This window comes from Mastigoproctus giganteus, chromosome 8, assembly GCF_048544385.1.
Source record: "Mastigoproctus giganteus isolate SK-2022 chromosome 8, ASM4854438v1, whole genome shotgun sequence".
Lineage (NCBI taxonomy): Eukaryota > Metazoa > Arthropoda > Arachnida > Uropygi > Thelyphonidae > Mastigoproctus > Mastigoproctus giganteus.
In genome coordinates, this window is record NC_143582.1 from 220,716,087 (window position 1) to 220,743,989 (window position 27,903).

At 38.1% G+C, this 27,903-nt stretch overlaps 1 protein-coding gene across 2 annotated transcripts in view; it reads right to left on the reverse strand.

Annotated features, from left to right (window-relative positions):
• LOC150082339 (tyrosine-protein phosphatase 10D-like) overlaps window positions 1–27,903 on the reverse strand; it is a 179,698-nt gene that overhangs the window by 150,126 nt on the left and 1,669 nt on the right. The window lies entirely within an intron of this gene.

A 27,903-nucleotide genomic window follows, 5' to 3' on the forward strand; every position in this document is an offset into this window, starting at 1 on the left:
TGTTGCACATGGAAGACTGCTACACAAATTGGAGCAGTGTGACATTGGAGGCAAATTGCTGCTATGGATAAAGGGGTGGTTGAGGGGGAGAAGACAGAGAGTGGTAATCAATGGACACTGCTCATCGTGGACTAATGTTATTAGTGGAGTCCCTCAGGGCTCAGTGTTGGGTCCATTATTGTTTTCTGTATTTATAAATGATATTGATGATGGTATATCAAGCTTAATGTCCAAGTTTGCAGATGATACAAAGGTTGGCAGGGTTGTCAAGGACACTACTGACACTATGCTGCTGCAACAGGATCTGAAAAGGTTGAGCAGATGTGCTGAGAGGTGGCAAATGAAGTTTAACATTGACAAATGTAAAGTACTACACATGGGAAACAGCAACCCCAGAGCAACGTATCAACTCTGTGGTACTACACTGACAGTGGTGGAGAATGAAAGGGACTTGGGGGTGATTGTGCAGGCAGATATGAAGTTCTCTGAGCAGTGCAGACGGGCTGCAAGAGTAGCTCATGGAGTATTGTCAATGATATACAGGAATTTTTCCAGCAGGGATAAGGAGGTGATTATTCCATTGTATAAGGCAATGGTCAGGCCACACCTAGAGTACTGTATACAGGTCTGGAGGCCTCATTTCAAGAAGGATGTAGAGCTGCTGGAACGAGTACAGAGAAGGGCAACAAGATTAGTGAATGGAACAAAGGGGTGCTCTTACGAAGAAAGGCTTAAGTTTTGCAAATTACAGTGTCTGGAGACTACGCACCAGCGAGGTGATCTGATAGAGGTGTATAAAGCCTTGAATGGTTTAAGCATGCTCAATGCTGATGGGATTCTTCCTCTAGCTCAGAAAAATCACCTGAGAGGGCATAAATTCAAATTGAGGAAAGACAGATGTAGGATAGACGTGCGGAAATTTGCCTTTAGCCAGCGGGTGGTTGGTTGGTGGAACAGACTGCCATCCCTTGTGGTGGAGGTTGATAGCCTAAATAAGTTTAAGGCTCAGCTGGACAGGTATTTTGAACGAACAGAGGGGTGAAGTGGAAGTGGGGTTTTTTTTTTTTTTTTGGCTGATGCTGCATAAGCTTGCTTTCTTGCATCAAATGCCTCTACTAATGCTAATGCTAAAATGCTAATGTTCTTGTATCTGAGTGCTCTACCACGACCACCAGGTCTGTGGAGTTATAATAAATCATCAGTACAAACGTTAATCATATTTAGCAGTCACGGACTTGAACCCTGGTCCACTCAGAGTGCGTGCTATTGCATTCATGCTCCTTACCACTCGGCGTAGTCATCTATGGTTCTCGTAGTAGTGGTAGATACACTGGTGTGCAAAACTTAAGGACCAGTCAGGTTTTCACGTCTAGCTTCTCATAGGAGTGGCCCGGATATGGGAAAAGCATACCAAAGGAATCTCGTGAGGTACAGAAATGATGAAGGAAACAACAACGGAAACAAAACGGTACAGAGGGACTTTATTCAAAAATGGCAACATAGCACTGGCTGCCATGATACAGATGCATCACTGCCAAAGATGGAACGAAGGGAAGAGGTGGTCCTCAGTAGGAGATATGGCCACCCTGTCCGTATTTAGAACAATGTTGTTGATAAGCTCTTGTGGTAACATCGTCCATTCCTCTGTCAGTACCATCTTCAGCTGGTGAACATTTTCTGGTGGGTATGGATGTGCTGCTAGGCATCTCCCCAGAGTGTCCCATATGTGTTCGATAGGATTTAGATCGACGGGACGGGTAGGCCACTCCATACGAACAGTGTCCTCACTTTCCAAATGCTTATCAACAGGTGCAGTGCAATGGGATATGGCGTTATCATCTTTAAACACGAACTCGGGGCGAATGGCATCTCGGAACAGACGCACGTGGGAAGGATTACCTCAGTACAGTAGCGTGCACTGAGTAGTATCTGGAGTTGTGTACGTCCATCCAAGATAACGCCTCCCCAGACAAGAACACCTCGACCGCCATATCGATCCCTTTCGGTGATGTTTGCGAGTTGATACCGTGTGCCAACCTCTCGCCAGATTAGCTGACATCCAGAATCGCTGCTGAGACTGAATCTACTCCCATCAGTAAAGAGTACCTTACACCCCATTTCGCTGCTATCCAGTCTTTGTGTTTGATACACCACTGTAAACGGTGTCTCCGATGGGCAGGTGTTAAAGGAACACAGCGTATTGGCCGTCGGGAAAACAGTCCACCTTTGTGGAGTCGCCTGGCCAGAGTAAACCGCGATATCCTGCGTCCTGTGCTCCTGGTTTTCAACGGATCCAGGTCTGGTGGTGGTCGCTGTTGGCCTGTAGGAGTATATAGCGGTCATCATTGGGCGTTGTTTTTCGTTGATGAACAGCTGTCGTTCTGAAAGCCGACCACGCACGTGAGACGATGCTATGGGCGATACCGAACTCTGCAGCCACACTCCTCGCACTTCGACCCCGGTAAAGTCATCCAGACGTTGTCTACTGGCCATTTCGTTGTCTGTAGCACTGTATGAAACCAATGGAACGTCTGTAACAATCGTGCTCAACATTTGGTAATTTGCACATAACTGCTGCTTTTATCTGTTTATGTGAGCCCTCTCATTACGATTCAATTTTTTGCATGTGCACCAACTTTCTACTGAACGGCCACAGTTATGCAAATTGGCACAAGCTATTTCGTTTCATTTTGTGGTTGTAACCTTTAGAAATAGTGTTGGTCCTTAAGTTTTGCACACCATTGTATTAGGCAGAATTTTTGGATCCAAAAATACTGAATTGTACTTTTGAATTACAATTACTGAATTGAAGGAAATTTCTTCAGTAAATTTTTAAGGAGTTAACGTAAGAATTGTGGTTATAAATATGCTGTCAAATCACATCCCGTTTACAATGTACAGCATATTGCAGTGCTAAAAAACGCAATAAAATAAACATATTCGTAAAACATTAAAATGTATAATAGTAAGGTAATTAAGATAATTCAAGTTTATTATAGTGAGAAAAGGAGAATTTAACTATATAAGCAGTAAGTTGAGTTATAGCGCCTGTAATATGAATGATGAGAATTTGTTCTTATAACAAAATGGTAAGAATTAGGTTAAATATTTTTGATGTGTTTGAGAATATTGGATAGGCAATAAAAGAATCATGTTTATATAAAAAGCCGTAAGAGGTTATATAGTGGATTATATTTTCCATGATTAGTTTAAGTGAAATAGGGATTTATAACAAGTTCTTTTATTTGGTACTATGAAGTTGATGTCCCGTGGGATGGTAAAATTATTACATTGGCTATTGAGAATTTGATAAATGAATTTTAAACCTAGTATTTCTCTGTGTTTTGAAAGTGTTTTTATTTTGTATTTAACTAAGTATGAGAAGTAATAGACACTATGGAAGTGGAGAATACTGTCTTGAAGTAATATGTATTTTAGGATACTGATTTATATATTTTCTATTTTGCCAATGTGATAGGGTGAGTGTGGCAACCATATAAAGTTAATTTTATTTTTGACTTGTGTTTGGCAGAAGTGAATCGTTTGATGGAGCCGATTTTTATATAAACATTTTAAATAAGAATGCATTTTTATTGAATTAACCGTAGGTGGAGAAAATAATTCCTTAGTCCGTTATTGAAGTTACTCTGTGAAGTTTGTGGTCATCTGTTAATCATTTATGTAGATATTACGACAGGCAGTCGAAAAGTTCTGAGAACAAAGTATAAAAGACACAGGAACAAAATTCCGCTTTTTCACCCTGATATGCACAGAGTTCAATTCTTCAGGTTGAAGAATTAAAAAAAAAAAAAAATCTTGTTGGGCATCAAAGTAGGCCACCAAAGTTGCTTTTAACTCTTCATCAGCTTTAAAATGAGTTAAACGAAAATGAGACTCGAGGTTTCCGAAAAAGTAATAGTCACTTGGAGTCAGATCTACACGGGGGGTGGGTATCTAATTGTTCAAATCCACATTTATGTACACGGAATCTGGTGCATTTCGATGCATTGTTTTAGAGAAACAAAACCCAATAACCCAACTTTCCTCGTGTTTTTTATCCGAATTGCGGCTTATAACTTTGTCATAGCATTCCACTGTTATTGTGGTTTTACGTGCAAGGTAATCAATTAACAACAGTCCTTTTGCGTTCTAGAAAACTAAGGCCAATACTTTTCATTTTCCAGCTGATGGTTGGGTTCGAACTTTTTCGTTCTTGGAGATCCCTTGTGCATTCACTGCATGTTTTCTAATTTGGATTCAGGATCATAAAAATGGAGCCAAGTCTTATCCCTAATCACCAAACTGGATTAAAAAAAATGATTAGCAAGAATTAATTGATGACTCCATCATTCATGACAAACATCCACCCTGATGATTATCATGAATGGAAAGGTTTCTTGGAACCCGTCTTTCACAAACTTTGAACATTTCCAAATGCTCATATATTAAGTTCAGACACTTTTAATTTTTCTGTTTTTATTTTTTATTCGATGATGGCAGTTGTTTCTTAATTGATTGCTTCAATCGGCCGACCAGATCTTGGATCATCCTGAACTAATTCCTATCTCAACCGTGCCGACCATTTTGCAATAGTAGTAATACTTCCCCAAACATTCTTGTCATTCTTTCATGGATTTCTGCCCCCTTTGGTCAAAAATTTGATTAGTGAACAATGCTCGATTTGCTGGATGTTCATTCTTCTTCTACCTACCAAATAGAAAATTGAATTTTATAAACTGCATAAGCCATTGAGATATAATTTTTTTTCACATTATTTCATAAGGCAATTAAGTTATCAAAATAACCTATTCTGTAATTTATTAATATATTCTATATACCCTGTTCTAAGAACTTTTTTACCATCACTGGTAAATAGTAAAGGACCCAAGGCATTCTCTTCTTAGATATAATGGAAGTAATATCACTGAAAATGTTATTTGATAATGTCTAGTAGTTATGTAGTCAGGAGACGAATCAGAGGTCCTGGCTGGATGTGCCCTTGCAATGACGTACCCAGAAATTTTGTTTGGGGAAGACGGGGCGTACACCCCACATTGATAGCTTTCTCAGGCATCATCAACACATAATAATAAATTTATTTATCCCTATTTTATGTTACACTTTTTTGGGAGATAACAGCAAAAAGGGAGGAAGAATACATAAGCCAATGGCTTTTTAGGGGGTGTTCCCTTAAAAAACGATGAGTATACAATTGAAAAATACAGTTCTGAAATTGTATAGGTAATGTTCGACAGAAAAGACATAAATAAATTGGAGTTTTTTCTACATTTCTTTACAGAAGACTTCGTAAATCGTCTCTACTTATAATATCATTGTGAATATTTTTACAGTAAAATGATGAGAGACAAGAAAAAATGATGAGATATCTGCACAGATATTTCAGACTAGTTGCCAACTGCTTCATTTAACAATTGTACATTATTTCCATATTGATAATGATTTCCTCTGTGGTTTTAAAATCAAGGAGTTAGTTGAGTGGAAGGTAATTTGAATCAGACATCCCTGGTGATGTGTTCAATTAGTAGTTTCTTGAATCGGTTTAGTGAAGTGACATTTTTGATTTTTGCAGGAAGTTTGTTACAGGTTTTAGCGCCTCTGTATTTTATATTTTTCTGACCTATGGCTTTTCTGAAAAGCGGAACCTTCAGGTTTGCTTCATTTCTTAGATTGTACGATATTTCTTCTTCTTCTATGGTTGTGAAAAAGGATCTGAAGAGAGAGGGAAACTCTTGTGTCTTCAAAGCATTGTAAACAAAGACTGCCTGGACTTTCTGTAGCAGTTGATAGCGAGCGAGAAAAAATTAGTTTCTGATTGAGTACTTAGCAGATTCTCTCATTACATTGTCTCTGAAGTCAAGTTCGTCCTGAAAGAGGTTATTCACAATTGATATAAAGTGGTTACAGAAGGCAGTAGCTTTTAGCTCGTCATCTGAAATGAGTACCTCGTTTTCAACTACATCTCCAACGTAGCTCCGTGATTTGAGTTTCCCTCCCGGTAATAGCTTGTTCAAACTGTCCGTTTTTTTCTTGCTTGTTATGATACCTGTAAGTTGAGAACTATAGTATTTTCTTTTCTCTGACCGAATGCAGTCAGTGACTTTGTTTCTGTACGTTGTGTATTTAATTTTATTTGCCTCGATTCCTGTTGCTCTGGCAATTCTTGCAAGGTTTTCTCTTTTCTTTAACATATTATGATTCTTGTTAGAGACGAACGGGCATATTTTCCCCTCTTGGCCTGATGATCTTTTTATTCCTTGGGCTCCTAATATATGATACATATTTTTATAGCTATTTAGGATATGCTTAAAAAAGCAGTTCGTTGCAATTTCAGGATCACTTGTAGCAAGTAATCCATCCCACGTTGGTCGTGACAAAGCTGAGAGAGTCTGGAGTGACAGATTTGAAAGTGTGCATGATCTCCGCTTCATTTATTTCATTTTCAGTTACCATTAAGCTGGGACGATGATCCGAAATAAAAGTTGTATCAAGTATTGCATACGTGAGAGAGCATTCCCCAATTGCGAAGTCAAGAAGGGAATTGTGGGACTCTCCCATTCTAGTCGAGATATCTCCATCAGTAAGAACAGAGAAACCATTTGAAGTAATGATATCTAGGAGGTCTCGCACTTGAGGAAGAGCTTTGAAGAATGTTAACATTAAAGTCACCAATCAGTAGAACGATTAGGGATTTGCTTGTGAAATGAGACAGAGTATTGTCAAGAGTTACAAGGAAGCTGTTAACTGAAGCTGAGGGAGGTCGGTATAGACACCCGATCATCAAAGAGGCAATGCGGATAAAAGTGAGTTCACAAGCAGATGTGAGATAAGAAAGGCAGAGCATCGCGGATGACTATGAACATAACTAGCAACTCCACCACCTTTTGAATCATCTCTGCAACTTTGATAAAGAGAGTAGTCTGTAATTTGGATTGAAACCTCAGGAGAGAACCAGGTTTCAGTAAAAATCATCAGATCTGGATGCAGATTCCATGATGTCAGTTGAGCGAGGATTTCGTCATTATGTTTTACAAGACTGCGTGCGTTCATATAGAATACAGTAATTACATCTTTTGATGCTGCAGTAAGGCATAAGTTGTTTGCCTTAATTGTTGGCAAGTGACAAGATAGAAAGATGTTTTCACAAGAGATTGTGTCATTCAAATTCTGATTGGCTGAAGAGAAAGATGAATCATTTGTAGACATTATTTCCTGTAGAGATTCCTGAATATCTGAAGAATGCACTGATTGTCATTCATGCTCACTTGTTTCTATAGCTAAGTCACTAGGCTGGTAACCTAGGACCAGGAAGAGGGGGTCGTCCATAGAAAGTCCGAATGATGGCCCCCACAAGCCAACAGTGGTCCTTCAGTAATTCATCAAAGTCTGTTTGCTAACAGTGAATGTAGAAAGAGCTGTACGACTCGTGTTTAGAAAAAATTTACCTTTGCTTCTATCTGCAGTTGAGCTCTGATAATGCTGTTTTGCTTCTGTATTGCAGAGTTGGGGTTCGAGTCTCGAGACAAACATACCCTTGGTCGAACTTTTGGTTCTGGGAATTGCTCTGATTGTAGAGTTGGTGGCTGTTCCCACAACAGTAGGAGGATGTCGACGTCTGCTTGTGTGATTAGAAGCAGATAGATTCCTTTGTCTTCTGATGTGATCTGTCCGCCGACTAGAGGAAATAACATCTAGGAGTGGATTTGCAGTTCGATTGCCATCCTTAGATGTTTTCTGAGACTGACTGGCGACAGGAGCATATACTGGAGGGTATGAAGGTTGCTTTACAACAGATGCTTAAGTGGCGTCTGCAACACGAGCAGGGGTTGGCTGTAAAGTAGAATTTTCCATGGGTTTCGTCCAGTTGTGTGTAGGACTTAATGGTCTACTGGAGTTTCGAATAAGATCTGTCAAATCTGAAATATTCTGTAGTAAAATATAATTAAATTCACGCAGTTGCGCGTTTTCCAACCTGATTTTTTTAGTTTCATCAAGGATAGAGACCACCATGGATTTGTGAGTGTCCAAGATTTGAAAAATTAGTTTTGTGGTCAGCTCATTTGGATTTTCATCTTGTGAAACTTCTTGGTTAAGGAGGTGAAAGAAGGAGTGATTTGTCTGCTCTGATGCCAGGTCATGAGGTATGGCCTCGGATGGCCCACTCTGCCGAGTATTCATTGATGATGAGGGACAGTTGAAACACTGAGGTTCACCGTCGGGAGGGCTTGAAGGATCAGCTGGGCTGGATCCTAAGTTATTTTCATGTTTCGTCTGCTTTTTCTTTGATTGCCTGTGATTTATACAACAAGGGCACTTCCATAATAGCACAATTATATAAAACTGTTTATAGGGATGCTTTAGTTCCCCTCTGATGGGTGCACATATGGGCCCTTCTGCTCAGTGTTATATTTGCGATTTTATTTTGACTTTTATTTCCTTGATGATTTTGGTGTAATTTTACTCCCGGCATTGCCAAAGTTTACATCATTCGTGTAAATGAATTAGCCACTATATAATATGCAAAACAATATTTCTGAGATATTTGACATCCAAGAGGATTAGAAATTGGAGAATTTCTCTAAGTTGTCAGAACTAACTACTTGCGTGTTGTGAAAAATACACCACCCAAGGCATTGTCTGTGCGTCACGTCACCTACCTTGTAACCATAAAGTATTGTAAATTACATAGCAGGACGCGCATTATGTCAAAGCTGTTAACAGACTACGACATTTGTCCGATAGATACAACCCACGCCCATGATAAACTTCGTTACTTTTCGCATTATACTGCTTTTATGGAGGAATTCGGCTCTCGTAATCTTGACAGCTAAGCGAGTGCTTTGCTAACTAGTTGTTAGTGGCGCTTAAGTGTCCATATTTTCGTCTAAAAGGGAAGTTCAGTACTGGCTCAATACATGCAACTGATAAAATATTAACGACTAATGAAAATAAAAACTGTCCTTTCCCTGACAAGACAGGAAAAGAAGTGGTCAAAGAACTTGAAATTATCCCTACAATACAATATCTAAGTTTAAATTTCCCAGCAAATAATAAAAAAATGAATTATTAACGACAGTCATTCTTTATAAAATTACAAGCGATACGAACTTCGCAGCTAAAATTGGGTTATGTTTCGTTCTTCGCGAGAAAGCGTTTAACTCATAGTGAAAGCCGATTTTTTTTTCAGACAATTCAATCGATATTTTGATGTTAAATTTTAGAAAACAAACATTTGTCGCAAGAGGGCCATTGTTTAGCTGCGCAGATGTCACATTTTGTATTAAGCCTACTTTCCTGCATAAAATTACTTGTTTATGGTTGCATAAATTTTGCAGTTACTCTCACAGTTAAAGTAGATAACTTTTATAATCTTTTTTTTTTTTTTTTAACTTTTATTTTGTCTCCTGAGTTGGACTTAAAAGTATTTTGCACTTTAAACAGATGTAAGTGTTCCATATTTCCTATTCAAATAAAAGCTACTGTGCAGTTACATAAAATTTGAAGCTATCCTAACTTAAATAAATTTGCATATCAGAAAGCCGCTAGCGAAAATTCAAAACAGAATACCCAAGAAAGAGGTAATTTGCTCATAAATTTCTTCAGACAACTGACAGACGTGGAATGCGATGTGAATATATTTTCATTAAGCAACCGCATTTTTATATAATACGCAATATGCATATTTAATTATTTTTTTCCTTTTTATGTCTCTGCTAAGTCGTATGCTATAACTGAGATAGATAAGGGCTAAAGAAAGCATTTTTCCTTGTCAAAACCAATAATGTCAACCAATGCAATCAAATAGAAAGCAAAGATTCTTCTTTTATCCCCCACATCTTCCCCAACAACAACACACTTCGATCCTAAAATTTCTTACTGATTGCATTGTCCCCACGACTGACAGCTTCGTTCATGCGCAGCGACACATTTCTGATAGCGTTATCTGTCAAGTTTTCTGTCGGAAGCCGAGAATCTTCAATTCGGGTGTTTATCTTTAAGCAGTAACTGACGGCGACTTAGAAGCAATAAGGTGTGGAGAAAAGAAGTGGACTTGTATTGTGTGTTATATTGGTTCGAAAAAGGAAAAAAAAAAAAACTGGGTGGTTAGCTTAAGTACAGTTTGCTTCAAATGTTCCGTTATATGTACAAATACTCTGAGGCGTACATTTATTAAAAAATAAAAAGTGTATGAAGTTTAACTGGCAATTTTCCAACTTCTCCTACGCTATTTTTCTTTGTTAAGATATAGTATTTTTTGGTGAAAATGCTTCCTAAAATATGATGAACATTTGATGCTGTCCCCCTCTATCCCCCCAAGGGAGAAAAACATTTAGTAACCGGTTGCGTATCTTATCATTCCTTCTTCCGTTTCGGTGAATTTTATCCCTGGTAATTACAGCATCATAGATGCAGGGTGTTGTTGATAAACTTTACTCAGTCAATCCCTCCGTCTGTAGGTAAATCTTTTTCGATATTGTACTCCCCCTTCCTTCTTACCCCTATATGTACCATCTCCTCGCTTCTAACAGGACCCATTATCAGAGTCCCTTCCTGATGATGCTACTAAGTAGCTAACAAAAGCTGTCATTTCCGGTCATGTGATTCGGCAGAAAGTTAACGACATCCGCTACCTGTCTAGCGTTCATTTTTCACAGGGCTTAGGCAACGAAGAGCGAAGTGAAAGTAAATGTCATTATCGTACACATCGCACTGTCGACTAAACTCCTGTGCTAATCATCATTTACTCTCTCATTAGTTGCGCCCAAAAAAAAAAAAAAAAAAAATCTCGCCTTGAATGTTTCTGCGGTTGTGGAAGGGAAGTTACAGGTCTACCAGTCTTCGCAACCCTATATTGCAAATATTACATTCCTTGCTGACTGATAACAAATCAAATTACACAATTCACAAAATTATATTTTTAATTCATCATCATCCATCTTGGAGAATACTTTAAGAACAAATAACCATATCCGTTTATTCTGCCATAAGCATACCATTCACCAACTGGGCTTGCAGTGCACTACACTGAACAACGATATTTTTTTTCAGTGGAAACAATGGTGGACCTGGTGTGCTCTTTAACGCTTATTTCAAATCTACAGCCCGCTTTTAGGCGAATTAGCATATATGCATAATATAATGCACCTATTGCCTTCACCATGTCCTTCCACCATGTAAAATCTCGCCTCTCAGTTGTCGGATTCTCGCGAAATTTTATATTTTGGTACTTTTTTGTAGTCGAATTGTAATGAATTTCATTAAAGTCAGATCAGTAAAAACCCGGAAATTATTATTTCTTTGTCCGTCCGACCGACCGCATGTAATAAGTCATCTCCCAGTGGATGGATTTTGTGTTTAAGCATTTTAGAAAGATTTGTCGAACCATCCTAAATTTCATTAAAATATGAATGAATGAATGTAAAGAAAGAAAGAATGAATTCCAGTGAATTTCATTAAAAACTGGAGGAATGAATGGAAATATGTCAATCAATGCGCAGAAACGAAATGTTCTCAGTTCGGGCATTTTGTTATAAATCATGCGTTATTAATATTTGCTAAGGCAGCTGAAATGTAAAGCACTGCATATATTAAATAACTTGTTTCCTAGCACCCTCAGTTCGCAAGATATTTCATACTTCAGTTTTCACACACTTAACGTTGCCAAGAAACGTGGAAGACCAGTATGCTTGCAGGCTATTGCTGGACAGTGATTACAGAGGCTTAATCATCATAAGAGAAAAAGCAGGGGGAAAAAATTGTCTATGCGAATTTTTTTTTTTTTTATGTTTATTGTAATATTTGCTAAAATTTTCAGTTAAGCGTCATTGTATTTCTCACTGTATATCTGACTTCAATTTTGTCATATGTTACACTCATCAAAATGGGGGGAAATGTTACTCCCTCTGCCTAAGGATCGGTTACTACAGTACCGACTGAAGGTTAGATGCATGTTATACTGACGCCTCATAACTAACTCTATAAAGCGTTAGTTATGAGGCGTCAGTCATAACTAACGCTATAAAGTCATTACAGTCATAACTAATGCTATAAAGCGTTAGTTATGACTGTAATTCCGTGTTTGTTTCCGGTTGGTTCACATTTTCTGGGAGAAAAAGCGATGAGACCGACTAACTCAGCAATTTTGTGAAAGAGCCCATAAGAGTCATTGAATGGATTAGAATTCAGGCCTTTTTCACCTGGTGTGGGAGGACTGTGTTTATATCCACTGTGCTGCTTTGAGGGCCGATTGAAAGTCTAAGAATTTCTCCAACTTCCACTGAGTTCGAACTCATATCTCTCCAAATGAGTGGTACACCACTCGTGTGGAGAGATATGGATTCGAATTCATGAGTATCCGAAAGTACTTCTCTCTGATACTCAAAGAAGATACAGTACTGTTATTCTGATTCTCAAAGAAGTTTCAGAAAGAAGTACTTTCTGATATCCATAGTAGAGTATTCTCATTTAAAGTAATTAACAGAATTAGATGCTGTCGCTAATAATATTTGCTTTTGGTATTATTTTTTAATTTCATTTTAAGAAATTGTTTTTAAATGAAACTGTGTTAGCTTTTTATTTTTTAGTTAATTTTTCTTCCTCATTTTGACTTTCCTTCCCATTCTTAAATTTATTTTTATTGGTGATGTACACTGTACAATCAAAAGCAGTCGGCCGATCCAACTTCGCCTGGTGACATACAGGCCATATAATTTATTGAAATCCATGAAATGTAACATAATTGATAGGACGGACTTAGAAAAGGGGATAATGGTCAGGTAACGGTTGAAGGATGGCATTATTAAGGAAATTACTAATCTTCTGGGCTATTCGCGTTTGCTGTAGTTAGTGTTCAAAGAATGGAGAGGGTAGCACTCGTTGGCCCGACGTCTCATCGATGGTTTTGGTGAACGTGGGGCTGTCGCCTTTTGCCAGCCGATAAGCGGAAACACTAGAAGACTGACCATAGACTTTACCATGGGACGACCAACGGTGTTTCCAGACCACGATCCAACGGACCCTCCTCCGTGTGGGCTTCTGATGGGTGGCCGTAGAAAAACATTCATGCTTACTGCCGCCTATCGCCAACGTTTCATAACCATTGACGACTGGAGAAAATTTGCCTTTTCCGTTGAATCATATTTCCTGCTATGCCAGGTGGACAGCATAGACGATGGAGGGATACAGCGACAAACTGCGGAGAGGAATCACTCTGATGTCCTGGTCTAACAAAGCAGTCAGGTGGGGGTAGGGTTTTGGTATGAAAAATGTTTTCTTGGGAATCTCTTGGATCCCTCATATCCTTAGACTGTATTCTGAATGCTAAAAGCTGGTCAGGTTCATCCCTTCACGAAGACTGTCTTCCTAGATGTCACAGGTGTGTTTCAGCAGGATAATGCGCCCTGCCGCATTGCTGGCAGTGTTCGAGAGTGGTTCGCCGAACGTGAAAGTGACTTCTATGCGCTACCTTGGTAGCCAAATTCGCCAGATATAAATCATCCATAAACATTTCTGGGATTACTTGGACCAACCGATCCAGCACTTGAATCCTCCACCACGCACTATCGCAGATCTACGATGCACAGTTCTGGCGACATAATACAATGTACCTTCAGCAACATTTGGAGGCCTTATAGAGTCAATGCCTCGCTTTGTGGCGGCGGTAGTGGCGCAAGAGGAGGAGATATCCACTATTTAGTTGGTGTATACTAAACATTCTGTTGTGGAGAGGTAGGTGCAGAGATGTGATCACAAAAATTTCATTCCAATTCCATCCATAGATATTCAGCTGGTTTAAGATCTGTAGAGTATGCTGGCCAGGAGGTGGCAAACTGCCATACTGTCAGGCCAACGCTACTGCGGGGACGAAGAGTTCAGAGGTTCGATGGTTGGTTTGGTATGGTCCTTAAAACAATACAGTAGAGGGAGCGTGCAAGTACTTCATGGGAATTTATAGTTTTCCCCTCTTAGGTCAGGACAGATGTGCAAAATTCCTGACTTGAATGAATGAACAATCCATATATTTACCTTCCTTGGTGTTACTCTGGGGCAGCCTAGGCAGGTCTTGATCGTCAAACACAAACCATGTGCATACCTGGCGCGGTCACTAATGCACATCATCTTGGAAGTATCTGTCCTCGTTAGGGTAAACTGGCAACACGCCTGATATACTGTTATCTGCTTTATCTGTCTACAGTTTTACATCCGTGGAAAACTCGAGAAACGGCCATATCGGACCCCGATAAGCGTAATTATTTCTCCTACCTTAGTATTTGCTAGTCGCGTACCAACAACCATACATATTGTGTAATAAGATCCTTCCCTTTTTCTCATACAGTAAAATCCCGTTACGAGGAATACCGTTTTAAGGAAAATTTCAGTATAACGAAGGGTCCCGAGCGACTTCCCCAATTATTAGTGCTTTGTACGGATTCTGTATTAGTGGACAGAATGTGGTGGTCTTCCCCTCCCCAAACATCTATATCGAGGTGTCTTGCATACGTTGTCACCATATAATTGCGTTCATTTGCATGAATACGCTCCAACAGCTAAGTCTTCAGTGGTTCTAACAAAGTGGTAGTATGTGTATTTATTATTATTATTTTTTTTTTTTATAGCCGACTGTGGGGATATCGCTTCGATGATAGCTGGCACAATTCCTATTTCGTTGCTTTCCTCTAAAATGATATATCAACAACAAAAAATCCTTTTAACTCTGCAAGAACGCCATCTAGTTCTCTCCCCACCCCTCTTACTCAGTTCAATCTTTTTTGCTGAAGACCTGTTTTGATATCGTTAGATCTAATCCACACATCACTGGCGTAGTTTGCTGTCAAAGTTAGTGTCGTTTCGGGAAATGGGATTCTGTATTGGATGGCCACTGAAGGCCTTTTGCCACAGTATTAAGAGATAAATTATTTGGACTCTAACCAACCGAAATAACCTTTTAAAACTTCAAGTGACAACTGGCGGTTCAAGTAAACAGACAGTTCATTCTTCAAATGGATTATTTCGGTGTTCGTAATATACTAAGGATAAGAAGGAAAATATTTTGAACGAAGGTTGAATTTTCCTTCCATCACTGACATATTCCAAATTTGAATTTAATTTCGTTTGAATCAAGTAAAATTTCTGTTCTACTTTATCAAAGAACCCCCATCCCCCGATCACCAACTTACAATACAAAAGAACACGCAAAACAGCAATCTAGACCTTTACTGATATAATTAACCAACTAGATGGGGTTTAGCACTCGTTGGAACCCACGTGGCCTTATGTTGGAACATCAAAGTAAAAGCAAGCGCATGCTTTGGCAAGCTGCCAGATAACGACCAGTTTCGCTTGGAAAGGCACAACTTAATGATTTAATTTATCATTACTAACAAAAACAGAATTTATCAACTTAAAATACAGTTGTACTTATCAGAATGAAACTAAAAGTGTCAGTAGCCTCCGTATATATTTCAGTAACTATGGAATGGAGTTATTAAAATATACACTATCCGCCAAAAAGTATTCGGACATCAGAAACGCTGAAGAAAATGGATTTTTATTTTAAAAATAAAATAAAATAACCTATGGACCAGCCATCAGTCGGAATGACAGATTCTTCTTGGAAGACTCGGTTAATTCACCGCATTTGTTCTTGCACTGAATGTCTGTGTAGAGGATTTAAAAATGGATGGATATATTGCTTCAGGTCAAAATATATTGAAACTTTACGTGGTCGAACGCCGACACAAATTTATGAATCGTGGCAGGAGGGATGGTGAATTAACAGTAGATAAGTAGCACACTTTCAGGTTGATCTTAAAGGTTTCACCGAGGTCAGACCAGTGTTGAAGACAAGCAACGCTCAGATAGAATGAGAACATATACGGACAACACTTCGGTAGTCATTACCACCATTTTGGGTGAAGACAGATATATGACCTTTGAAGAAATAGCCAACGAGTCTGGAATATCGAAATCATCCATTCACCGAATTTTAAATTAGTTGTTACAAAGTGAAGGTCGCTGTCCGATAGGTCCCGCATTTACTGTTGGATGAAATCCAGCAAAGAGTAAAGAAATTGCAACGTAGTTACTAGAGGATTCAACCATTATCATGGAGAATAAATAAGAAAGAAAGGCAAAAGATAATGGCATTTGAAATGAAATGCCTAAGGAACATTAATAAAACAAATTGGAGAGAGCACAAAACTAATGAACAAGTAAGAAAAGCTGTAGGCTTTCAGAGCTATCGCCAAATGATGAGAGATTCAAGAGATCGATATCCAAATAGGGACTCAACCGGTGCTGAATGGAAGAGTAGAATGATGAGTTGGATAGAATGATGAGTTGTGCATTACCAACAAGAAGGTAGAGTTTTTAAAACGCGTTGTTGTTGTCATTCATGGACACTTGACTTTGAAAATGAACTGAAATCATCAGAATCAACTCAGTAGGAGCATCCATCTTGCCATGTTCTTTAAATAAATTTTTTTTTTTTTTTTTTTTTTTTTTTGATAGTTGTTGGCGCATCGGCTTCTGTGGCCATATTGCACCTCCCAAGGTTTTTGCAGTACTTTGATCCAAGCCCTAGGCGGGAATCGAACCCGCGACCTTTGGGTTGCCGGGCAGGTACTTTACCCACTCGGCTAGCCCGGTCGGCCTTTAAATAAATAAATAAATTTTCTGCTTATACTCCGGAACAACCAAACGGTCAGAGGAGTTCACAAGGTAGATAGAATACAAGAAACAGCACCGTATTCAGTAGTCACGGACTTGAATCCCGGTCACTCAAGGCACGTGTACTTATGCACCCGCGCGCCTGACCACTAGGCTACGGTGGCCTGGCTAAATGTTGCCAGCGCGCCTGACCACTAGGCTACGGTGGCCTGGCTAAATGTTGCCAGCGCGCCTGACCACTAGGCTACGGTGGCCTGGCTAAATGTTGCCAGCAACAGTCAAAGGTGAAACTAATGATCATCATGGTTTACGATTATGAGGGCGTTATTGTCGCTGATCATGTGCCACGGGAAAATCGGTAACTGTTGGAGACCACTGCACAACTTTTTTTCGTTAGAAATATGCCTGAAAATTCATTAGAGCGGCCACAGACGTTGGAGTGTTCATACCACATGACAACGCAAGGCCTCATATCACACAGTCTGTACAGCTTGTTTTCACCCATTAAAAGTGGGAAGCAATACCCAGTTCCCTCTTATAGTTCTGATGCGAGTCCTTGTGATTCACTATGAACCATTCCTCAAGATTCTAGGAGAAAGATTTCTGTCTTTAGAAGCTGTGAGTGCCGTCATGACTCAACGCATTACATTTGTGTTATGTAAATCTTTGTCTGTGAATATTATAGCTACGTGAGCAAATCTAATGTGCTCACGTGGCTGTGAGCACATTAGATTCGCTACGAATGCATCGATCTTCACAGCGAGTTTCCCTGGTACTGCACTACAACTAAAAAGCCCTGCTCCAGTGGAGAAGTATACTTCTCTACTCCTATTCATTTAAAACTTACTTTAAAAGAGAAAGGGTTACCGGCGCAAGCCTTTTTTATTTATTTAAAGTGCAATACCGATACAACTCGTGGTGAAGGTGTCTCCACAATATAAGATTGGGAATTTTTGCCTTAAATATTTCATACTTTCTATATATGATCATAAAAAAAATGCACGTTCGATTTAAGCCCTGTTAGCTGTCTGTCGTCATGAGAAAACTATGTGGTTGAATAATAATAAAGGGCCAGTTCCAAGCAAATGGCGGGGTGTAGGAAACATGAAATTGTTCTAAATGTCTGTATATTCGGAATTCAGGATTTTCGGCACAATTGCTACAGGTGCTACCTCGAAAAGCATCCCCACGTCCGAAAAGTATTCGGATGTCCGTCTGGTAGGGTGCAAGTAAACGTGAGGTGGTCATACCCGAACAGACTTAACCGAGGGTAAGTTTGATAAATCTGCGTTGCTTGGTATTTGACCCGTATTACTTGACAGCTTAGAAAAGAACTCTGGGTGGGGGCGGGGAGGTGTGGCTTACATAAAAAGAATTGCCCTAATAAGTAAGTTAGGAATAAGTAGGGTGAGAATTTGTTTACTTTCGGTGTGGATTCTTAACATAAATTGATACCAAAGAATATTGATTCTAGATGTTCTCATCATGGGATTTTGGTTTTGGCACTGCTAATAGTTAATGTATCGCATTCTGAAATTCAGAGTCGTTGCAAATTTGTGACCTCGAAGGAGGCTTTAAGCTTCTGGAAAAAAAATCGCTGTGAGCTAAATTCGTTGAGTATGGTTTGTGGGGGGAACGTTGATGGAGTGCTTCGCAAGGAATTCTTGAATGGAAAACACCGAGTGTGCTTGTCATGATGCAACACCAATTCCTTGAAGCCCACTTTTCTGTCCTTTTCCTCCGCGCAGAATCGTGCAGTCGCCATAGAACTGTTTTCTAGTATTCCTGATTCAGTGTCTGACCACACAGAGCAAATTAACAATGCGTTTAAGAGTCAAAAAATACAATACAATATTGTATTGTATTGTATTTTTTGACTCTTAAACGCATAGGAACTTCACATTTCATCGAGGTTGTCTTGTTTTTTGGGGGAAAGAGTGGGCCTTGGTTGTTTTCACACAACCAAAATTCGTTACCAGTAATGATGGTAGAAAAAATTTGGATCACCAGTGCCACGTTAACGAAGATCCTAACGCGTGTGACCTCGTTGCACTCAGTAATCACCAAATTTGGCCAAAACGCATCGCATTCCCATATCTTGTGTTAAAGTTAATTGACATGTCCCATAACCAATATCAGGTCACGAGTACGAGTGGTCAAATCATTGATTTTTGAGGTGGTAGGTCAGCCAGAGCGAGGATCATCTTCGACGGACAAGCGACCCCCTTTGGGAAAGTGGTCGAATAACACACAGCATCTTTTCCAAAAGTTTCTTTTAACATATCCTCGATTTCTGTTGCATTGTTTTCCTGGTTTTAAGGGAATTGAATGAAAATTCACTGCTCAGTAAAATTACTCATTTTAAAATGTAACAAAACCCATAAAACACCTATTCAATGAGCATTAGTTCAGTTTGACTGCAGATGAACGGTAATTTCTCTGCAATAAAGAATATTTTATTTATTTATGGGTATTTATTTACTTACATCCAGATGAGTCAAGAAACGTGTCACAAGTTGGAACTCGACGTGGCAATTTCAAGTTACATGGTCAGTCACCAAACTCCTTCATCACACCTCATCTTTACACGTACCTTGTACTTAAATCCTCTAGTGAAAACTGAAGTTGATTAATTTTGCTTTCGTTTAAATGATTTTTTGTTGTAAACTTTCTGTAGCTAAACTGAGCGCCTTATTTTTTGTTTCCTTTTTTTTTTAATTTTTTTTTTATACACCATTTACAAGAAGGAATCGAAATTAGATTCAAAACGCAACTGAAATCAGCTTGATCCTGTTATCATTCTTATAATTAAAACAGATTAACAAGATCTAGTCATATTCATTTCGACTGATTTGTGCAAAGTTCATGCTACAGGCCCACGGGCATGCAGCAAACCAGGAACAACCAAAAGACAAGGATAGTACCTAAGGGAAAAAGGGGTGAGGGGGTAGGGATTAAATCTCTGTTGACTCGTATGGGAGAGTTCGTTGCGCGCGCGGGAAGCCAATTTTCTTACATAAGCTCGAGGCATTATTAGTGAACTGGCGACCACCGTCAGTTGTATGCGCGAGTCTACATCTGAACCTTGGCAGCATTCCTTGATGCTCATCAAAACTGCTACCCTCGTGTAGTGGAGCTTGCTCAGATAATATTACATGACGGATTGTGTCGCCAGGGGCAGAAGGGCGATGTAGAAAAGAACTAGGATACACTGACGTCGACATAAATTTCTAAGAAGTAATCCTGCTGCTCATTTGCATATTCCTTAAGACACGAAACAACGCGGCTCTTTAATAATTTGGTTTAGGTGACCCATTCTTATTACAGAGAAATAAATCGGATGAACTGGTGAAATTATGTTAAAGTTTTATTAATTCTGAAAAAAGATTTGCATGAAATATTGGAACTTTTCCGGACTGAGGGACATAGCAGAATCAATTTTAACAATACCTAGGTTAATAAAAAAATATTTCCATACAAAATTCTCTTAGAGACATGCAAGTATCATATATCTCGGAAATGCTAATTATTAATCTATTCAAATACCAAACGAAAGGCATTTTCGTTTGGTATTCGAACGAACGCAATATTTAAAGTGCCAAAAGATCTTATGCATCTTCGTCATTTCCGCTCGGAAAGGTAAGAGGTTCGTACACACATCCAAGGCTTCTATCGACAGTTTTTGAACAGCATTTTATAAAAGATGATGAATGGATAGGTTATTTTAGTCATCATTTACGGTCTGCAGACTACAGGATCATTCATTTTTTGATGGGGAAATTAATGAAGTTTGTATAACAGATTTCAAGTCCTCACCTGCATCTATTTTTATTTTCGATGCTCAGAAAAAAAAAAAAAAAAGGTTTTAAATGTATAGGCAATGAAATTCAAAATGGCGTTAAGCATTTCTCAATAGGCAACTAAACCTCGTGGGTAATCTTATCAACGCAGCTAAAAAAAAATTTCTTTTTTTTAAATCCTGGTTAATGTGGAAGTAGGATAATCTTGTTAATGTAAGAAATTCGGGCAACATCGCCGTTCCTGATAGCAGAAACTACATTTAATATTGTGATTCTACAGTAGTAACAAATATCTGTCGCAATAGAGCCTGCTATAGTCAGTGATTAATGTCACGTTCTGCAAGCCATATGAAAAAAAAAAAAAAGTTCGCCTGGTCACCCAAGCGAGGCGTAATAAAAAGGAGATATAGTGGCGGGTACTTGGTGGAAGACAATTACATAAACACGTAATGGAAGAGTGGGGTGAATTAAAAAAAAAAAAAAAAAAAAAAATTGGAAGTCTGGCATAGTGACTTTGTTTTTACTTTCTCCAGTAACTGACTGTTTTTTTTTAAAATTTTTTTCTAATATACAAACAAGCGTATAGGAGCCAAAAAAAAAAAAAAAAAAAGGCTAGATCACACAAAGAAATATCATAATGAATTTTCATGCAAAAACTGCCGTTTCCGGCGCATCCTTTGATAAAATATTATATTTCAACTTTTTTTTATACATTTAAATGAATGTCGACGTTCACTTTAATCGAAAACTGCCCACTAATACTTCTTTTTTAATGGTGTTTGCAACGTTAGCTGTAAACACGATTCTTTCTGCAGACGAAAACGAAATAAAAAAAAAAAATTAAAAAAAACTTGTCTGCAGTGTCGGTTGTCAAGTCAACTGATTTGTCAGAAGATCTGCTGGTTCTTTACTCGTAATCTCCATTTCTTTTATTTTTGCATCTTCCCTTCTAGTCGATTGGTTTCTTAGTAAAGATATCTGTACCTTTTCAATACATCGGATCGAAGGCGTATCAAAATGAGGATCCCTTCACCAAAAAAACTGATAAATGACTAGTCGATGACCCTGGAAGTAGGAATCCTCCGAAATCAATTTCCTATATTTATTTCTGACAAATGTGTATACTGATGTTTTTTCTGTTGAAGTACAAAAAAATTAAATTTGCTCGTTATAACGAAAAGTATGGTACATTAATATTTTCATTGTAGTTTCTACAATAAAATTCTCGTTATTACGTTGTACCGGTAATAATATTTTTATTTGTAGTTTCATAATCATTCTTCCCTCCAAAAGAAATTACGAAAAAAAAGGAGCATTATCTTCTTCAAGTCCGTTCGTCTGTCTGCATGTAACAATTGGACTCCAAGTGATTCTGATGAAATTTTATATTTGGGTCTTTTCGAAAGATTTTCCCAGTCATCACAAATTTAATTAAAATCGGACCAATACCATTTGTTTTTAAATAATAATTGAAGTTATTTGTATATATATAAAAATGGAAATATATATAACTATATTTAATGTTTATATGTATAAATGGAAGCATAGTTTGTATGTTCAGGCATTATTGGAGAAGGAAAAGTCAAATCTACGCCATATTTTCAGTGTAAGTTCTGTTCGTCCTTGGGGAGGTTTTAGATAATTTGTGATTCAATAGACCCTGGTTGCCGTTCCTCCCTCATAGAATCCATGTTTTCTTCTCATGTTCCGTTGGAATATCCAACGGAACTTGGAGAAGGAAAAGTCGGATTGATGCCAAATTTTCAGCTTATGTTTCTTTGGTTCTTGGGGAAACTTCTAAGGCCAGTTGAGATTCTACAGACCCTCTACCAAAGAAATTTTGAAGTATGTTTCGGAAATTGCCCTTTTTAGCTATTAATCATGTGTTGATAAACACTTCTTGTTTAATCTCTTTTTGACAAGATTTTTTATTGCTATTTTAATTAATATGCCAATCCAATTTTGAAAGTTTTTTGGGACTTTGCCTGGAAGTAAAAATATATTAGGAACAATGCGAATTGCTTTTTATTATAAATTCAAAGAATTTAAGGAACTTTTTTTGTTATTTTTATTTTTTAAATAACTAGCATTTTAACGAGAAACAAAGGAGTGAATTATTCTCCAAATAGAGTTGAAAGTAGGAGAAGGAAATGATTTATTTCAGTCCTTTATTTAATGAAGAATTTTTCCCCCTCTGGTGTTCTTTGCTCAAGAAAAGGAGTCGGTTAAATATCTTTGTCATTTACGACAGTTGGATATCCAGCAATTAATAAACTTTACCAACAACATTCTCGTGTTTACTTCAAACTGCCAAATTGTTTTATGACGAAAATGTCAAGGAATGAAAAGGTAGCAATTTTCTTTTGATGTTCTCCAAAGAAACCTTACCAGATATTAAGAACTGAAAAAGAAATCTAATTATACCCTCGAGGGAGCTTCTTGGCTATCCAACCACAGGATTTTTTTTTTTTTTTCTTTTCATGCCGCGTATTGCCATACGAAATATTTGAAAGTTCTTAAAGCCATATAAATGTTTGCTGTTGCTCAAAAAGAATCTTTCCATCTTTCATCGTAGTGGTAGCCTTTGTAAGGTAACAAGACGACATTAATTTAGTAAAAAGCTAGAAATGGGAGAACCATAAACAATAGAAGAAAAGTAATGGAGCTAAAATGAAGAGCTTTAAAGGACATCGCAACGAAGTGAACAAAGTTTCTCAGATGGAAGAAAAAATTTTTGGAATTTTCTGCGAGAAATTAAATTTTGAACTTTAATTTGGAGGTCTGTTTTAAGCAAGCACCAAGGTAATGAAGAATTGCACAACGGCCATCACCTGTTCCGACTTGAAAATACGTAATCATGATTTTTTTTTTTTAAATCAAGGACGTAATGATGTATGACGTCATCCATTGGCAAACGATTTATCTCCTTTCTCCCCTCAGGCTATTAGAGAATGTAAAGAAGGAATTTATGAAGCAACCTGCCTACGAGAGAAGATATATTTGTCAGTTAATTCCACTCTTTCAACTATTTCTTTTTTTTTTTTTTTGCGCTGCTGTATACAAACGTTCGTGTGCAGGAAGTTCTAGATATACTTGGGGATGAAAGAGTCATTAGGCTTAGCTGCTTACATCCGGGTAATTATGGTATTTCCCGAAATTCGGTACATGTAAAGGGAAGGGAAGGCACGGCACTGTCGGATCCTGGTTCTGTTTCTGTCTCTCTTGGACTTCCTCTATTGACAATTGGCCTTGGATTCTTGTTTAAATATCATCTTGCTCAAAAATATGTTCGATAGATTTAAACAGATTTTACGAGAATTCGCAGCACTTTATTTTTCTTCCCCCCCCCTCTGAAAATGCTTTTAAAATACTGTCCCTGTTTTTCTGTTTCGGGACACTTATAATTTATTGTCTCGGTGAAAGTTTTCACTCCTGTGTACTGTTTGCTAAAATCTGTGTGTGTGTGTGTGTGTAAAGTGTGTTTAGGGTCAAACGACACCAGGGGTTTCCCCCATCTCCGCGTAGTTTACATTGTAGGTGTGTGTGTGTGTGTGGTGTGGGAACTTATGTCCACCACTTTGCTTCATTTATATATTGGAGACCCCCAACCTGCTCAACTTGTCTAGTGATCTTCGCCTACGAAAAGAATTTTCTTGAGTGGACCACGTGTTAAGCTCCAAAGCAACTAAGGCTGCGAGGTGTCAGTATGGTGTGTCTGTAACTGCTTGTATCCCTCAGCGTTTGCTGGACGAAAAAGCCGATTTCCTGGCCAGGAAAAACTTACAATCCTTGCTTGAGACAGACAAACTCAGCCACGTTGTGAAAAAAACTCAAAATTCCTCGCGTCATTGATGGGATTTGGACTCCGGCTTTTCCCAACCGATGTTGGAGTTTGTCTTGGTAGTGGACAAAGTTGGATTCTAAATGTTGAGGAGAATATATTATTTAGTATACCGGGCATACCTTTTAGATGAAAACAGGATTGTTTTGGCAAATTTTGAAAAATTTTTTTTTCGTCTCTCACTCATGGAAGTTATATGTATTAAATATCTAACCTTAAGGAAACCTAAGGTTACATATTTAATAAGGTTAGGTTACCTAAAATATGATAATTAGGTTAGTTTTTAGTTAAGCGTTTAGGAAGCATCATTAAATAAGATTAGGTTACCTAAAGTTGGTTTAAGAAAAAAACTTAAAGTAATAACAATTTTCAGTCATGATTAGTTGAAACCAATAAGAGACGACCATCATTTACCTTTTACTTCGTAGTTATAGAAAAGTTCTCCGTTACGTTAAAAAGTTTTTTTTTTTTAAAAAACTCTTGCTAATTTCTACTTCTGAGACTCAGTAAACCATTTAAATTTCACAAATATCAAATGTCTAATTTTTAATTAATTTTGAAAATAGACGAAACTGTTGTTTTGACCTGGTAAGTTAATATATGATGCATAAAAGGGGCAGTCTAATCAGAGTCAAGTATTGGAACTGGATTTTCAACTCTTAGAATATTACGTTCCTGTTAATTATCGATATACGAAACCAGATTAGTCTAATTTATAATCGCCACTGATGAAAATGAAACTCGTTGTGGCTTTGTATTCAGTTAATCCTCTGGTTGATTATTATTAATTTTCTTCCTAACTACAAGTGGCTCTGATTCAGTCTTGCCCACTTGACTCATGGAGGTTCGCTTGTATACAGCTAATTATTCAGGCTGGAGAGAGAGAATTTGCGCCATCTATCGAGATCTTGATTACCTGCGCAAGCTGGCTAATTAGACTAAGGATAGATTTTGGTCGTTTACTGAATCAGTGAGACGAAATTGGCACCAACAGGAAGTTTGTCAAGTATGTGGTATTGTTCCAGCGGCCACTGCATATAACCATTCAACTAGCTTCCGTAATGTGACCCTAGTAATCGTTATGACACCCAATACCTAGCCGTCGCAAGTATTAATTAAAAAAATGTAGCGTTTCATGCGAAGAGGTCTCGTTGATCGGCACCAGGGGGCGTATTAGTTTTACAGGTGTAAAATTAATGAGCTGTTATGAAAACACGGATTGGCGATGTGTGGATTGTATTTCAGGAGCGGAAACATTAAATATAAATTAGCATACACTGCTTTAACAAAAATGTAGGAAGATGTACTGGAATTCCTTTTAACAAATGAAATCTCCAATATTTCGAGAAGCAAGTGTGCTGCACAGAACTTCTTAAAGTTTTAAATTCGCTCAATCGATGCCTTCAAGCGTAATCTAATTAGAAAGCCACGTAGAAGATCAAAGAGGCTAATTATCGAGTATCTGCGCTCCAGTTCCTTCACGATTGGTATTAGGCGAAAGCAGAATGGAATTAATCTCTCTCTCTCTCTCTTCAGGAAGTAGTTAGTTTCGTTTTAAATGAGAGTTTAATCGGGAGCTTGGAAGGGTTGAAAGTTTGGAAAATTATTTCAACTCTTCATATTTACCCATTTCGTGTATCTCCAGTTTCTGAATAGAAGTTCTAATTCGCAATATTGGTTTCTTCAAGTCTATTTCTCCCCTTTTCCTTTTAAATACAAAGGGTTTTCTCATTTTAAAGCTCCACGACTGAGGTTTCTTCTTGCCTCGAAGCATTTGCAAGTTACTTCCAGTAATGGCTTCTCGATATAGCAAGTGTCAGCCGAAATAGCTGTAAGGAATAAGGCGCACGAGTCATTTTTTCGATCATGAAACCTTGCTGAAATCGAAATGAGAGGGGACGTATCATTTCTGACAACAGGAACTTTCTTTTGACAAATGGGTACCCTGCAGGGTATATGTTCGCTGGCTGTGCAGCTCTATAATGAGCAAGGGGGCGAGTTGAAAGGAGAGGGAGGAGATTGTCAATATTTATATTCCATCTGATACATCATCCAAATGCGAGATTCAGGTCTTATCAAATTTATCACCAAAGGAAGGGCTTTAAAATTTTAGTACTCAGAAATTTTTTTTATTTCCTTTATAGAGAGTTAAGATATGTCCTTACAATAAGATTCTGGTAGACGGAAAAGAAATAATTCTAGTAACTCGAATGTCTTTTTCTTTTATGGTTACCACATCAAAACAAGAAACACGACATGGTAATGTAATCCTACGTCTAACAGAACAATCTATATACGCTTGAGCAAACAGGAAGTAATACTTTTCAGTTTTGGACTTAACCAGTTCACAAGAGGGATTAACTTGTGTGCTGCCATGGTTACCCACAAATCTACAGGTTTGACGCATTTGCTCAGAGCAAGCAAAATATTATTCACGTCGAGACTTCCAAGTATTTACTTTGATCAACTGAGTAAATCCGAAGACTTATTACGTATGCGAAGAGAAAATTTTTTTAGAATTTGAATGTTTTCCCTCTGTCCTAAAAGGTAACGTATAATCGACGCAGTAATTGCCAAAAGTTTTAATGCTTGATTTTGTTCACACGGATGGGAGCTCTTCAGTATACTGAACCTACTAAAATACTATCGAGTTTGCTATGTTTGATACCTTTTGAAATAGGAATATTCCTCCATCTTTCTCTCTATCAATTACGATAATAGTGATCGCTAATTGGCATCGTTCACATACTTCTAACCTCTTGTTACTGACCCCAATTTTGCTCACAATACAATCTTATTACAGGAGCTGCCGGGGGTGGGGGGAATTTATTAGAATTCACTGAAGCATAGGCCATCATTATTGCATTTTTTTTTTTCCATATGCTATTGTTGAATTCCAAAATCTAATCCCTCATGTTTTCAGCAGGTGGAATAACGCCATCATTACTGGGACGAATCTCGGTTGACAGCAAATTATAGATATGTGACAACGCAGTAGTCATCTGGGCCATAATACCTAGGTAAGTCGGTGTTTCCATTGTCACAATTTACATTGATGGCTCGTTTAAATCTTTAAAGATTCAAAACTTGATAGCAACATCTTTCAAATCCTTTCCCCATTGTTCCTATGCATCCTTGCAGAATATCTAAGCAAATTTGTGATGGTCATAATTGGTTCAAGCTTATATATGGTGCCCATGTCTCCAGGGTCGGAGATAGTTGGAAGAATAACTTTTACACCCTACTCAAAAAAAATTAAGATTTAAAATCTTTAATTAGCAACCACGAAGAGAAAGATCGCAGCAGGTTAGTAACATTTACCAGAACTACCTTTTTACATCAATCAGTAGGAGTCAGGTACCCATTATAACGCACCCACCAGTGCCAAAAGCAGTAATCTGGGCCATAATACCTCGGTAAGTCGGTGTTTCCATTGTCACAATTTACATTGATGGCTTTTAAATCTTTAAAGATTCAAAAATTGATAGCAACGTCTTTCAAACCTTTCCCCATTGTTCCTATGCATCCTTGATCGCAGAATATCTAAGCAAATTTGTGATGATCACAATTGGTTCA